Raw genomic sequence first — 15,878 nt, forward strand, 5'->3', positions numbered from 1 at the left:
ATAGAAGTGAACAATGCCGTTACATCGAATGAGACCATAGTTTCTTCCTTGTCTATATGGATATTTCTGATGATGTCCAAGAATTCCAGCGTTGACTGTATAGAGTGTCTGGATCCGCTGATCAGGTGTTTTTATTTCTGTTGCAGTTCTTTAGCCAGTTTGTGTGATGGTGTCCCTGGTAGTGATACTTTGGGTCTGAGTGGGATGTCTGGTTTGTGCACTTTATGTAGTCCATAAAATCTGGGGGTGTTGTTGCTTTCAGGTTTCATTCTTTGTAGGTCAAATCTGGTTATCCATTGACAGTTTTTCCTTTGACAGTTGAAGGCTGGTTATTTGCAGGCCCTGCAGAAGGGTCACTCTTTCAAATTTTGATGTGCTGTTTCATTGAGGTCTCTATTCAATCCCCTGTGAAAGAAGATATAAGTGACATTGTCAGCTCAGGAAAGAAATTCACGAAAGAAAGTCTGAGAACCTTAGAGGAGAACAGATTAATTGAGCAGAAGCCAAACTCAGGGAAAAAGATTCCCCAGAACGTTCTGTCTCAAAGGTTTCCAGTGTTCAGGCACAACCGGAGAAGAGAGACTGACAGCCAGTGAGCTCCTCGACCTTTGGGCCACGTGTTCTTATTTATAATGTGTTGCTTGAAACAGGATAGAGAGTGGGTCCAGGTGACAAACTAATGAGTTCTCTAGCTTCCTTCCTCCACACTTCCTCGCTTCCTGGATTCAAAACCATATGCAAGAAAGTCAGAATTTACACACTTTCCACTGTTTTGTTTCCAATTGTTTATGTCCTTTATTTTCTTTCAGTTGGAAGCTGGCCCCGGCACACACTTTATTTCTCTTCTCCGGACTTAACGGCTCTGATATTCCATTGTTCCTGTGTTCCACCCTAACTTAGAACTTTCTTTTTTTCTTGATACAAACCACTTATTGTTAAAGCCTGTTCAATGTCTAGCATTCCCAGATCTATTGAAACCATCTTGACGTCTCTCTCTCTCTCTCTCACTCTGCACCCCCTCTCCCTCCACCTACCCCCCTCGGCCTCTGAGTTTCTGATTATTTTCCAGCGTTTTCAGGTAATCAAGGTGTGGATTTAAGATCAAGTAACTCGAAATGAAATCTGCAGGTGATAACAAGCTGTGTATCTAAACTGAGGCAAAATGCAACTTGACACAACAAACATTGCAGAACACACAGTTTGGGCACTTAGTTAGCATATTAGACCATAACAGAAAGGAGCAGATATTAGTCCATTCAGACCATCAAGTCGTCTATACATTTCAATCTTGCATGATACGTTTCCTCACCTCATTCTCCCGCTTCTCCTCATATCCCTTGATTCTCAAGAACCTATCTATCTATCTCAGTCTTATACATACTCATCGGCCTGGCCTCCACAGCCTTCTGTGGCAATGAATTCCATAATCTCACCACTCATTTGATGAAGACTTTTATCCTTATCTCTGTTCTATTTGGTCTTCGCTTAACTCTAAGTCTATGCCCGCAGGTCCTAGTATCTCCAACTAATGGAAACATTTTCCCAACATCCACTCTGCCCAGGACATTCACTATTCTGCACTTTTCAGTTAGATGCCTGTTCATCTCTCCAAACTCCACCGAGAATAGAATCACATTAACCAAACAGTAAAACAGCAACTAGTGAAGTTAGAAGACCCATCCAGACAACAAGCAAAACTAATACAATTTACGAAATAACGTGCAAGAACTGTAACAAACAATATATTGGACAACAGGCACAAAACTAGCCCGACGATACATGAACACCAACTATCCACAAAACGATATGACCTTCTCACTAGTATCCTTACAGATGAGGAAGGATACCACATCGACTGGAACAACACATCCATCTTAGGACAAGACAAACAGATGCAATCGGGAATTCCAAGAAGCTTGGAATTGCAGCCAGAACACTATCAACAAACAAATCGCGTTATACCCCATCTACCACCCCCTGAGGAAAATAACAAGAAATGACATCACCACAGGAAATAACATCACCAACCCAAAGAAACCCAAACATATAAATAGAAAACAGGAATCATGTTCACTGATTCGCCTGAGGCCCACTGAAGATTTACCAACAGAGTGATGAAACTTCTGAAGTGAACCTCCCAGCTCAAGCGTGCGAACCTAACTCCACATCCATGCCTCAGTCCTGAGAACATTCTCATGAACATCCTCTGAACACGATACAACTGCAGTGGATTCCTCCTGAGATATGGGACACAAGAGTGTCGAAAATAGTCCAATTGTAAGAATGTAGAATCTGTTTGTTTAGATATGAGAAATTGTGAGGAAACAAGTCACCAGCGGGTGTAGTTTGCAAGCCCACTCACAGCAACTATGATGTGAAATAAAACATATGAGAAAAAAAAATTGTGTGTGATAAATAAAGGATGGCAATAATCTTCAGTGATCTTAATTTTACTCGCCCAGTCTCGGCTCTTTTGTAAAGAAATTTCAGAGAACATTAAACGATGCATCAAATATGTCCCATCGAACAAAACGAAACTTATCATGGTCTTCGATTAATTTACAGATTCCTTAGTTCCAGTGATTTCCTGGAAAACCATCTCATTGCAAAAATTAGAGAAGGGTATGGATCTTTTTGCCAGAAAATAATAAATCAATCGCTCATCTTTGTTTCATGCGTTAGAACATCCAGATTCTTCTGCACCACATTTTATTGCAGTTTCTCTCGATTTTAATAGTTTTCGGACTTTGATTCTTCCTTTCGAATTCATGGCCTCACATACCCGACAGGAAACTGCATCTGTCTTTTTTTTCCTTACCCAGACGACCTACATACAGTATATCGCATTGCAGATACCCCAACCTCATCAAAAGATGTCCTCCAATCTATTGTGCATCATCAGCAAAACTGGACAAATTTCACTCTGCCACTTCATCAGGTCGTTAATACAGAGAAACATCATTGAAGCCATATGCCTGACATTACTGCATTTCACGATTTACATTTTAAAACTTTAAAAATTACACATGATTCGGTGGCTTGTGTTCAGTAAATAATGGACAGTCAAAGGTCATTTATTACACAACACCATGAACTCTTAACTTGTTCAACGACGTTTTATTATTTGGCCCCATATTGAGTCTCTGCTAGAAATAGAAATAGAGTTCATCTATCTGCTTCCTTGATAAAATCTTCATGTCATGTCAGCAAAAAATCTCTGGCAAATTGCCAAAGTGTGATTTTCCTTTCAACGAAAGATGTTGACTGAGTTTACAATCATCTTTTCTAAACTATCTGCTTTACTTCCGTTACAATGGTCGCCAGCATTTTCAAATTCACAAAAATGGCATTGGTGCAGATGGAAGCCATTTGGGCCATCCCGTCAGCGTCAACGTTCAATGAGATCCTGGCTGATTTGTTTAATCCTCAACTCTGAAAATGTGTTGCTGGTTAAAGCACAGCAGGTTAGGCAGCATCCAAGGAAAAGGAAATTTGACGTTTCGGGCCAGAGCCCTTCATCAGGAATGAGGAGAGTGTGCCAGGCAGGCTAAGATAAAAGGTAGGGAGGAGGGACTTGGGGGAGGGGCGATGGAGATGTGATAGGTGGAAGGAGGTCAAGGTGAGGATGATAGGCCGGAGTGGGGTGGGGGCGGAGAGGTCAGAAAGAAGATTGCAGGTTAGGAGGGCGGTGCTGAGTTGAGGGAACCGACTGAGACAAGGTGGGGGGAGGGGAAATGAGGAAACTGGAGAAATCTGAGTTCATTCCTTGTGGTTGGAGGGTTCCCAGGCGGAAGATGAGGCGCTCTTCCTCCAACAGTCGTGTTGTTATGTTCTGCCGATGGAGGAGTCCAAGGACCTGCACGTCCTCGGTGGAGTGCGAGGGATAGTTAAAGTGTTGAGCCACGGGGTGGTTGGGTTGGTTGGTCCGGGCGTCCCAGAGGTGTTCCCTGAAGCGTTCCGCAAGTAGGCGGCCCGTCTCCCCAGTATAGAGGAGGCCACATCGGGTGCAGCGGATGCAATAGATGATGTGTGTGGAGGTGCAGGTGAAGTTGTGGCGGATATGGAAGGATCCCTTGGGGCCTTGGAGGGAAGTGAGGGAGGTGGTGTGGGCGCAAGTTTTACATTTCCTGCGGTTGCAGGGGAAGGTGCCGGGAGTGGAGTTTGGGTTGGTGGGCATTTCCTCCAACACGTTATTCAACATGTTATGATTCTTTCGAATTCTAAATACAACATCTTTTCCTCCGGAAATAAAAGCAGTTTCATTCGAAATATAGGATGACAATGATGTATTTACTGTTGGTGAAAGATGAATGATCGGTGACTGCAGAGAATGGAGATGATCACCTCTTAGTGTCTGTGCTATGGCCACAACATTTCCCGTCAAATCTGCAGTGTCTGCTGCCTCAACTCGTCATTCCCACTAAAACTGGGAGTGAAAGAGCAAGCGCAACGGAAGAGAAGAAAAGAAGTTTTTGTGGGACAATGGAAAGAGGTTCCAGTTTGTATTAACAGTCAGCAAGAAACAACATTCATTGGTGGAGAAAAAAGGAGTGAATAACTCTAGGAGCATCAAATCACAAAAGGCTGAGCTCAAATCAGAAAGCTGCGGGATCAGCAATATGACATTTGAAGAAGATGAAACAATGAGCCTTTGAAAGATTGGACATCCACAACTGGCATTTGAATCCCAAGTTCTCTTGTTTACTTGAGAAGCACTTTAACAAACCGAGTCACAGTGCCTCCACTAGAAGTGCGTTTTCACATCCACACTTGTAGTTCTTTAACCATTTCATCACAAAAGTTTGGAAATGTTTTTCTTTTTTGTTGAGAATTGCAATCAATGCCCGCTTTTGAACAGACATTTCACAGTTTAACATTCTCCATTGAAAATGTACAGGGAAAGTTAATGTGCACTTACATTGGTTTCAAACTGTACTGTTCACCTGTTTAAACTGATAGAATAAGGAGAATGTGTCCATCGTTTCTTGGCCCATTGACGGCGTTCACACACCCAGAGGGATCCTCACGCCAAGAAGAAGAGGGTTGTTGTGGTGAATTGACCTGGAGTGAGTGTGAGCCAGAATCACCATTGGGCAGTGTAGGCAGACCCATTGGCATCAACGCTGAGCCTAACACCACCAGCTCCACGATAACTTCCTGCCTCATGCGTTCCAGTCATCATTGCCATGCACATTTATTTGACTTCCTCACTCCGCTTCTTTTCTTGTTCACGACCGATTGCAGGTGCCTGCTTAGAACCTGACATTTTTAGAAATATGTCTCTATCAATGAGATATGATTCACTGATCATCCGAAGATACCCCGGAGAAGGAGGGAATGAGTTAGTTTCTCGAACCTTTCAACTCTTGAGCATGACGAATCGTCATGCTGCTGCTAACGATGGATTGCTCGGATGTAGACACGACAACACCGAAAAAACAGCAAGATGATTGGCGCGGGATTTGCCGTGGTAGTTTCTCCGTGTATCTACTACCATACTCCTTCTAATTGGATGCAAACAATCCATACCTACTGTAGAAGTGAAATGGAAAGGAATTACAATTAATTACTGTCTGAAACTTTGTTAAGCTGCTCTCATACCTTGGCCTCAACGTGCGCCGGAGTGTACAGCAGCAATTATCATCCTGATAAGGAGAGCAGTTTCCGTGCCCTCGCCCTTTCTGTAACAATAGTACCGCGTTTGCTTTCAGTGCGAAGGCAACCCCGTTTGAAAACAAAGTAACATTTATTTGCTGGTGTCACAGTGCACCACGGATTGTTGATGTCGTCTCTCTGTCAAATGAATCCCAAGATAGTCTCTGAAAGGCCTCATTTTGATTTTGTCTGCTGTTTTTCAATGCGAATGAATCAACATCAGAAATCCTGAATCATGCTTTGGTGCAGTTCGCATGTTAGTGACTCAGTCATTTCGCAACAGGAATGAATGGATTTGCAGTCAAACCTTCACACGTGCTCTGAAATCGAAGCCATGTTGGAACTGGAACTGAGAAAGTGATAGACATGAAATGACGTTGTATCATTTACCTCATAGAAGAGCAGGAAAATGTAAACCTGGTCAGGGGAGGAGGTGGGGACAGCAAAGTGAGACAAGTGTAGGTCTCGTGAAACCTCTGCTTTCTGATTCAGTCAGCAGCAAGAGACATGAAGGTGCCTCAGGCTGGATAGCTTTCCCATCTCGAACACCGAACAATCACGTCGAGTAAGGACCTCTTTGACGCCTCATTGTTTTGTTCTGCTAATTCTATTTGGAGTTTCTTACCTCGGTTCTAGAAGTGCTTTTGTTTCACCTCCTCGTTTATTCTCCGTCCTTCATTCTCAGTTTGTTGGGAAGAACGAGGTGAGGTAGGAATCAGTGCGGATATCACACGCTGATCATTCTCTGCTGTAACTGTTCATTAATTTTACACCAAAAGCAAAATATTATGAATTGTATTTGGAACTTAAAAGGAAACATGTCGAAGGCCTCAGGCCTAAGTGACAGATATATTATCGAGAGAATGTGAGCGCAGTTCTCCACAGTCCAGTCAGCGGGAGGAAAAATTGCCTCATCAGCTGCACTTTCACACTGTCTTCTGCAGTCAGAGTTTCCAAAGACCAGAAATGGGAAATGAGGGATTTGGACAGAGACTGTGAAAGAAGGTGACAATGAACAGACATAGAAAGACAAATGGAAACTCACATTGTGGAAGACACTGAAAGGGTCAATTGTCCACTTGACATGGCTGCTAAGTGACATAAAGGAAAAGAAAAAGGTAACCATTAAAGCACAGCTTGTCACCAGCTCATGGAAACGGAAGCAGCATTACCGCCAAAACAAACCTTTTAAATTTGTAAAAGTGACGGTTGGCAACTAATGAGAAGTTTTGATAAATATGATGATCCCACACATAATACTGAAAATTTACCTGCATTACAATGTTGAAATACCGAACGAACCTGCTTCTGTCGATCTGAAACACTAACTCTACTTTGCTCCATGGATCCTGCCAGGCGCTGAGTTTCTCCAGCATTCCATGTTTTTGTGTCACATTTCCAGCATCCGCAGCTCTTTGTCTTATGTTAACCTGAATCGTGTGTTTGACAAAACATGACCACTTCTCAGCCACATCCATCATTTCCTGCTGTAGGAATGCTGCCACTACGACAAACGAGCACAGGAAAATTCCCATTCCTCGACTGAAAATCAAACTTGAGCCAGAGCGCTGGGAGCACTGAATCAGAAACAGTAGAGCACCACAGAAAACAAAAGACCCTGTCGTCCCTTTCGTCAATTACACTGCTGTTGTAAGGTTTGTAGCTCAGGTTGAGGTTTCGGGTGTAGGTTTGCTCGCTGAGCTGGAGGTTTGAGATCCAGACGTTTCATTACCTGGCTAGGTAACATCATCAGTGGGACCTCTAAGTGAAGCGAAACTGTTCTCTCCTTGCGTTCTATTTATACATTTGTCCTGGATGGGGTTCGTGAGGTTTGGCGTGATGTCATTTCCTTTTCGTTTTCTGAGAGGTTGATAGATGGTATCTAGATACATGTATTTGTTTATGGCGTTGTGGATGGAGTGCCAGGAGGAAGAAACCGACAGCAACCGACGTCACGTCGAAAGAAAGGACAACGGAGAACTACAAACCTGCGTATACAGAAAATCGACAAACACTGACCAAATACTTAACTACACCAGCAATCATCCCAACACACACAAACGGAGGTTGTCAGAACACTATTCCAACGAGCCACCATACACTGCAGCACAGACGAACTTCGGAAAACAGAGGTGAACCACCTATACAACGTATTCATGAAGAACGGACACTCAAAACGTACAGTCCGCAGATTCCTCGAGAACAAACCACGACAAGCAGATCAAACACAGCCAGAAACACTAACAACCTTACGATACATCAAAGAAGTTTCAGAAATGACAGCCAGACTAACAAGACCCCTCGGAATCCTAGTAGCAAACAAACCCACCAACACTCTCAAATAAAAACTAGCAAACTTAAATGACACAGTACAACTCATGGTCAAAACCAACGTCATCTACAAAATTCCATGCAAGGACTGCCACAAAGACAACGTAGGACAAACAGGAACAAGGTTAGCCACCAGGATACACGAACACCAGCTATCCACAAAAAGACACGACCCTCTCTCCATCGTAGCCCTACACACGGATAAAAAAAAACATTTCGACTGGAACAACACATCTATCCTGGGATAGGCTAAGCAAAGATATGCCAGAGAATTCCTAGAGGCTTGGTACTCCAAACACAACGCCATAAACAAACATGTAGATCTAGATACCATCTGTCAACCACTCGGAAAACGAACAGGAAATGACATCACTACAAACCCCAGCAACCCCATCCAGGACAAACTTATAAATAGAAAGCAGGAGACAACAGCTTCGCTTCACTGCGAGGTCGCCACTGATGATGTTACCTAAATTAGTCTCGAGGAAAATGGAGTGAGAAGATAAACAAAGCGAGAGAGAGGAAAGCGAGAGGGAGAGAGAACGAAAGGGGGGAGAAGAATGAGAAAAAGTTAGAGAAGAGAAGGAGAGAGAGACAGAGAAACAGACAGAAGGGAGATATAGAGGGAGGAAAAAGAGAGAGAAGTTCCTTGCATGAGCAAAGGGAGATAAGAAAGGAACAGAGAAGAGAGAGAAGGAGAGAGAAAATTTGAACTTGAGAAGTTGCGACTTTGTCAGCAAAGTCAAGTTAGCAGGATGGAAATTAAAAGAGAAATTAGTGATATATGTAAATGTGTCACCACTCCGCAACATTTTGATGAGGATGATGTTGAAGCCTTCTTCATTTCAATCAAAAACATGGCTAGGCAGATGGAATGGTCCGAGGATTGATGGGTAATGCGAGTTCAGACTAAACTCGAAGTCAGAGCGAGTAAGGGATTTGGTATGATATTACGTGAGGTGTGAAAAGATTATGAATGAGTAAAACAGGCTCCTTTGAGTGCTTCTGAACCGGTACCAGATGTATATCGAGAGCGTTTCTGAAACACAGGTCAGACTTATGTTGAGTTTAAAAGAAATAAACACAATACTTTGATGGATGGATTCTTATTTGGATAAAGAGAGGATATTTCAGGCTATTAGAGAGATAATTCTGCTGGAGGAGTTCAAAAATACACTTTTAGAGATTGCAAGAATTCACGTGGAGGAAAAAAGATTTCGGAAAGTCAGAAGGACAACAGAATTAGTAGATGAGTACATGCTGGTGCATAAGACAAGCTTTTGAACAGATATTCGTCCTGTGAAGGATCCAAATTGGCAGAAGGGGAGATTCTGCATTACTAAACCAAGAACCTTCCTGCACTTGGAAGATATGAGAGCAGGAAAAAAAGAAGTCCAAGAGAGTCGAAAGGAGTTGAAAGGACTCAGCTGTTTCCATTCTGGCAAAGTTGAATACGGAAAGTATTTGAATACGGACAGTACTTGTCGTTAATTAAAGGCGTTGTGGAAAATAGAAGTGTTTAAAGAAGCTAAACTGGTGGCACGAGAGTGACACGATCTAACCAGTTGCTGGTAGTAAGGGATGGGCGAATATGTACCCTTTCATATCTATTTCCCATGAGTGTTGTAATTTGTGGTATATATGAGCAGAAATTTAGCGTTCCCTTATGTAAGATCACGTTGGAGCCCCAATTTAAGTCGGGGAAATTTACGCTGGGCGTGATAGACAGAGTGTCAGTTCCACGAATTCAGCTTGTGCTTGGAAGTGATTTGGCAAGATCCAAATTAGAAGTGACTCCCCTTATTGTGGAGAAGCCCAAGGAAGACGAAGAAACTGAGGAGTTAAAACAGAAATATCTTTCTATTTTCCCAGACTGTATGTTGAACAGATCCCACTCTCAATAGGCACAGCACCAAGTGACAAGTAAAAAGAAAGATGAAGGAGTTGAGTTTAGGTCAGCTGATACACTACTTGATGTGATTCGTGCAGTGGGCCGAAGTACACAAGACTGTGTTGCAGCTACAACATAGAGAGGAAGTGTTATGGGTAGCACATGAACTACCTATAGGGGGTCCCCGAGGGTGACGAAACACGCAAGCTAAATACTAAACATTTCTCTTGGCCTGGAATGCACACGGGATGTGGTTGCTTTTTCTGACAATGTCATACATGTCAAATGGCAGGTAAGTCCCAGGCGGCAATAAAAACACGCCTTTGTTGCCAATTACCACAGTTGGAGAATCTTTCAGGTGGATTATAATTGATTGCGTGCATCCCCTTCCGAGAACTAAATGTCAGAACCAGTGCTTGTTGACTACAATGGATGTGCTATCCATATTTCCAATGGCAATTCCTTCCCGGAGTATCAAGGCCACAATTCTGGTAGAGGAGTTAGTAGCTTTCTTCACACGCTATGACCTAACTAGTCAGATTCAGTCAGACTAAGGGTCAAATTTTACTGTACAACTGCTTAAGGAGGTTTTTGATAGCTGAGATAAAACACTTTAAATCTAGTGCATATCTTCCTGAATCGTTGGGAGCTTTAGAAAGATAGCTTAAGACCTTGAAGACCATGGACAGAGCATACTGTCAAGATTATCCGAATGATTGGGAAAAAGATATCCCGTTCGTATTGTTTGCCATTAAGACTGTTCCAAACGAATTCCTTTTAAGTTCATATTCGCACATGAAGTGATTGCCCTTTGGAATTAATTAAAGAAACAAATGACAGGGTCAAAGTCGAAGATCACACAATTAAATCATGTATCAGAATTGAGGGAGAGACTAAATTTAGTCAGTGATTCAGCAAAACAGCACCCAAAGATGGCACAGCGTAGAATTACGCAGGTGGCAGATAAAAATCTGGGACTCAGAAGTTTTCCCACAGGGATAACTTGTCAGTACTGTTACCAATCATAGGTGATCCCTTTAAAGTTAGGTTTACTGGTCCCTGTGAAAAAGTTGAGTCAGTTGAACTATTTAGCAAAGACGTCAGATATAAAATAAAACTGTATTGGGTATGTCATGTGAACATGTTGAAAACGTATTACACAACAAAGGAAGAACTGGAGGAAGAGTTGTTCGTTACTGCCCAGCAGAGTGAGGAATCGAATTCAGTTGCTTTGAATTTTGATGTACCTCAAAACAGATTCTAAAATGATGAAGTCCTTGAGGAGTGGGATGGATTAGAAAGCTGTCTGTCTCAGGAGCATAGAAAAGTGTTGAAAGATTTTTTGTTTCTACAGAGTCAGGGCACATGCAAGAATCACACGGGGAGGAGGAAAGCAATTGAACACGAAGTAGATGTAGGGAATTCTGCTGCAATAAAGCAGCAACCCTCTCGACTTAATCATCTCGAGAGGTGACAGGACAAGATGCAGGTGAACACCATGCTTGAAGAGAACATCACTGAACCAAGCCAGAGCGCGTGGAGTTCGTTGATTGTCTTAGTTACCAAACCAGATGATTTGTGTTGAATTTCGTGCGGATTATGGAACGGCCAACGCCGTTACAAAATCGAACTCATATCCAATTTCTAGATTGGAGGACTGCATCCAGAAAGTCGGACAAGCCAGTTACATCACCAAGTCGGGCATAATGCGTGGCTACTGGAAGGTTCCGTTGTCAAAGTTGGTGAACAGATCTCTGCGCTTGTAACTCCATATCGGCTATATCAGTTTCAAGTGATGCACTTTTGAATGAAGAACAAGCCCGCCACACCCAAAGACACTTGTACAGAGTTGTGGCCAGGTTGACAAATTGTGTAATCTATTTGGACGATGTAGTGATCCTTAGCAATTCAAGGAATAATCACAAGGGACTATTGGGAGAGCTCTTTGAACGACCACGAGAAGCAAAACTGATGACAAACATAAATAAAACAGAATTCACGGAAGCAGAGGTGATGTTCTTGGGATGTAACATCGGTCATGACAGGTTGAGCATCCTCCGGAACGTGAGGACGAAAGCTTCTGAGGAATTGCCATGATCAACCTCGAAGAAAGAGTTTCTTTAATTCTTCAGACTCAGCGGACTCTGTCAGAAGTCTGTTCCAAACTATACTAGTGTAGTGGCATCGTTAACCGATTTGCTGAAGAAGAACACAGTGTTTCGGTGGACAGTAACATGCCACATGACAATTGACCATTTGAAGTCGATATTAACCACCAAACCAGTATTACCTACACCGAACGTCTAAAAAACGTTAAAAGTAGCCATCGATGGTTGTGACGTTATAGTTGGAGGTGTACTCCAACGGGAAAAATGAGCATGGGATTGAACTGCCAGTTTATAACTTTTCATAGGAAATCAACATCTATCAGAAGAAATGCTCCACAATCGAAAAAAAACTATTGAGTTTGGTACTGGCGTTACAAATGTAATGTATGTGCCACGAAAAATGGATCGGAGAGGTTATGTACACAGACCACAATCCGCCAAAACTTTGTATATATGTAATAATATGAGACTATTTCGTTGGCTTCTCATGGAATAGACGTCCATTTTAAAAATCGTACATGTTGTGGGTCAGTAGTATGAAATCACAGACACTTTATCGCAGATTCAACTGATGGTATTCAGATGAGATTGTCTTAATTTCATGTTTTATATGTATATATAGGAAAAAACTAAATCGAAATTGTATAAAATTTATCGATATGTTAGGGCAAAGTATTTAAAAATTAAAATGAAAACATATCTTCATTATGATGGTTCATTGTTTCCTGTCGAGGCGATGTTTTTTAAACATATTAGTGCACATTTAAGAGATTTAAAAGCAGCAGAACAACCAGACACAGAAACAAGTGTTCTCAATAAGACAACGACGTAATCCTGGGTCGAACAATTCAATTCGTTCATTGCCTGGAGACATAAATAGTTCGAGTTTGGCCACTCAGTTTAAATTTTAATCAGGAAAATATATACATTTCAATTCAAATTTTAATTGCGTCTCTTGAAAGTCTTTTTAAAAAAAAACAGGGACCCAATCAGATGCTCTGGGGTATGAGACGGGGGACATTGAACAGTTGAGAGGAGGACTGCCAAGACCATGCATGTGACAATCTTCTTGAAAATATATACATCTGGAAAATAACTTTTCGATCCGTGATCTTTGACACAGTATCTCCTGACAGGGACAAAGAAGAGACAGGAAGATCCGAAGACAAGAACCTACAGCTGCCTGGTTTTGATAAAGAAGTGCTGTTTTGTAAACCTTAACTGGGAGTTTTATCTGAATAGCATTATCGAATGGAACATCAAAATGGGTAATAGATATACATTAGTTTGTTAATTAATCTCTCTTTTCCTTTAGAAATGAAGTGCTGAATTGTTACTTCGTGTAGTTCTTGGCCAATCGAATTGTTACAGATTCCTGTACAGCATAAATCGTTTCTGTGTTACTGGTTTTATCGTAAGCTGGAGGGGTTATGCTGTGTCGTAACGAGTCTAAAACAAATTTGGCAAAACAAGCGTGCATCTGTGCAGTTCATTGAGTGAACTGGAGATTTGCACCATTCATGACCTGGATGAAGTGATTCTTCCGCCGTGATCTGAATCTCCAAAAGTGAAAGGCTACCCAAATTCTCCGTAGTTGACAGGATTCGAACCTGCGTGGGAATGCCCCAATGGATTTCAAGTCCATCGCCTTAACCACTCGGCCACAACTACAAATGGATGGGCAGCATGCTCATTTCCAGGTCTCTGTCCCTGGGGCGCTTAGCAGTAGTGAATCATTGTTTGGTTTATTTGAATTCAAAGCCCACAGCTTTCAAATCGATGAAATGTCGGGACAAAGTGGGTCTGGGTGTTTCACCCCGATAGGTGGGATCTATATTCAGCTTAAACGACGGCGGAAAATGCAGACAAATACTCAGCAGGTCGAGCAGGATCTGGGCTTGGAAAAGGCGATTCAGTGTTTCAAAACTTCTCCAGAACGTTATCAGAACTCCGTTTTCTCCCAGTAGTACTGACAAACCTGTTGACATTCCCCAGAATGTTCTTTTTTTTCAGATTCCCAACATCCACAATCCTTTCCATTAGCCATTAAAACGATACAGAAATTCCTTTGCGATTCTGGATAAGATTCCTGTTTGGGGCACATTTTCGTGACATTAAAAACCCGGAGATGTGCAGGAAAGAAAGCCAATGAAGTATGACCTGTGAGAGGTCCGACACTGGAACGTCCCAAACAACCAACCGTTCAGTTAATGGATGAACGTGTTGACCAATTACACAACAGAGACGGGGTGAACTGACTCATTGTACGATCCAAAAACATGCTTTTCACGAATTCAAACTTCAGCCTGCCCTTCACGAAGTGATTGATGTCCTGTATCAGTTTTTCTTTTGCAAAATAAATCCTGGGACATTCACTGCAGTGAAATGGCAACAATCCTGTACCCGCTGGAAACACATCCACGTCACAGCAACCAACTTTTCTACAATAGGATTCCTGCTCTCTTCGATGCTTTTTCGTAACTTGTTTGTACCCGAGTCTTCGCGTGGTCTTGTAGCCGTGGCGAGGGTTGAATTCCTGACGCGCAGGAATGAAAATCCTTTCAATGTCTCCGATTGGTCCATGTCTAGAGAACAACAGAATCAACAGTCACGGCCTCTTAAAGACTGGTTGTGTTAAGTGGGACAATCCACCCTTCATTCACCTGTGGTTTCGCTTCCCAAAGAGATTCTAAAGTTTTCCAAAGCTGGAGACATGCGTTCACTGTTATTTTCCCATGTTGTGTTTTAACCTTCCCAGTGGTGATATTTTCCCCAAACTGCTTCGCAATTCTCCGCCTTTTATGATGTCCAGCGATGAGCAAAGACCTTTTGTCGAGAAATTACTGAGGTTGGGATTCTTCTCTTTGGAACAAAGAAGGTTAACTGGAGATTTTTATGGTCTATTTATAATGATAGGGGAGGGCGCAGTGCGGATGGGTGGGTTGATGTTGTGCAGGAAATGTTGCCAACGATCAGTGTCAGTTTCCAGAAGACTGGGGCTAAAGATATTTAATGAAAAACGAAATTTGCGAAGAATATATAGAGCCTAATCTCAGGGGAACCGTTAATCATTTAAGACACGGATGAGGAGGACATTCTGTCTTTGAGAGAGTAGCAAATCTGCAGAATTCTTTACACTGAAGGGCTGTCAAGGCTGAGTATAATCAAGGTTGAGACGGCCGCACAATTAGTCACTTTGGGAATCAAGAAGAATGGGGATAAGACGGAAAAGTGCCATTAAGAATTAACCAAATCAGACGTGACCTCATTAAAACTTGGAGCTGACCTAATGGGACGAATGACTTCCATCTTTTCCAATATCTCATCTGTCATTTGGAAACTGCGAGAGACAATCGTGAAGAAAGAAATTGCTGGACGTTGAGAAAAGATGATTAGAGTCAAACTGAGTCAACATCATTTGTTGAATGGAAAAACACACTTGACAACTTTGTCAGAGTCCTTTGATAATATTTCGAGCAGAGTTGATCAAATGTTTGTAGGCATTCCATAAGAGACCGTATCAAAAGCCATTGCACAAGATCGGAGTTCACGGTGAAAAGTTAAAAAAAAGTCCAGGATTGTCCGTTGTTTAATTGAAGATACAGAATCTGGATTATTGCGTATTTTTCAAGTTGTAAAAAAGTAATTAGTAAAGTGCTGGAATGGTGAGTCATACGACTTCCATAATTTATATCTGCCTTAATGACTTGATGGAATTGGCAGAGTGAAATATCCGCAGTTTTACTGACGATACACAACAGCTGGGAGGACATTTTGCGATGAGGACAGTGGAATCTGGAAATGGTTAGTGACAGGTTGAGTGGGTGGGAATGCAACAGGTGCACGGAGGAGGTTGCAGAGTTGATAGTTTGGAGGGGAGGGTGAGGCACATG

At 42.2% G+C, this 15,878-nt stretch overlaps 1 non-coding gene across 1 annotated transcript; it reads right to left on the reverse strand.

The window, feature by feature from the left end:
- Positions 1-13,574: 13,574 nt before the first annotated feature.
- trnas-uga (transfer RNA serine (anticodon UGA)) lies at positions 13,575-13,656 on the reverse strand. The gene has a single exon. It is a non-coding gene; the product is annotated as a tRNA-Ser (tRNA).
- Positions 13,657-15,878: the final 2,222 nt, after the last annotated feature.

Source organism: Hemiscyllium ocellatum, unplaced genomic scaffold (assembly GCF_020745735.1).
Source record: "Hemiscyllium ocellatum isolate sHemOce1 unplaced genomic scaffold, sHemOce1.pat.X.cur. scaffold_125_pat_ctg1, whole genome shotgun sequence".
In the NCBI taxonomy this organism is placed as follows: domain Eukaryota; kingdom Metazoa; phylum Chordata; class Chondrichthyes; order Orectolobiformes; family Hemiscylliidae; genus Hemiscyllium; species Hemiscyllium ocellatum.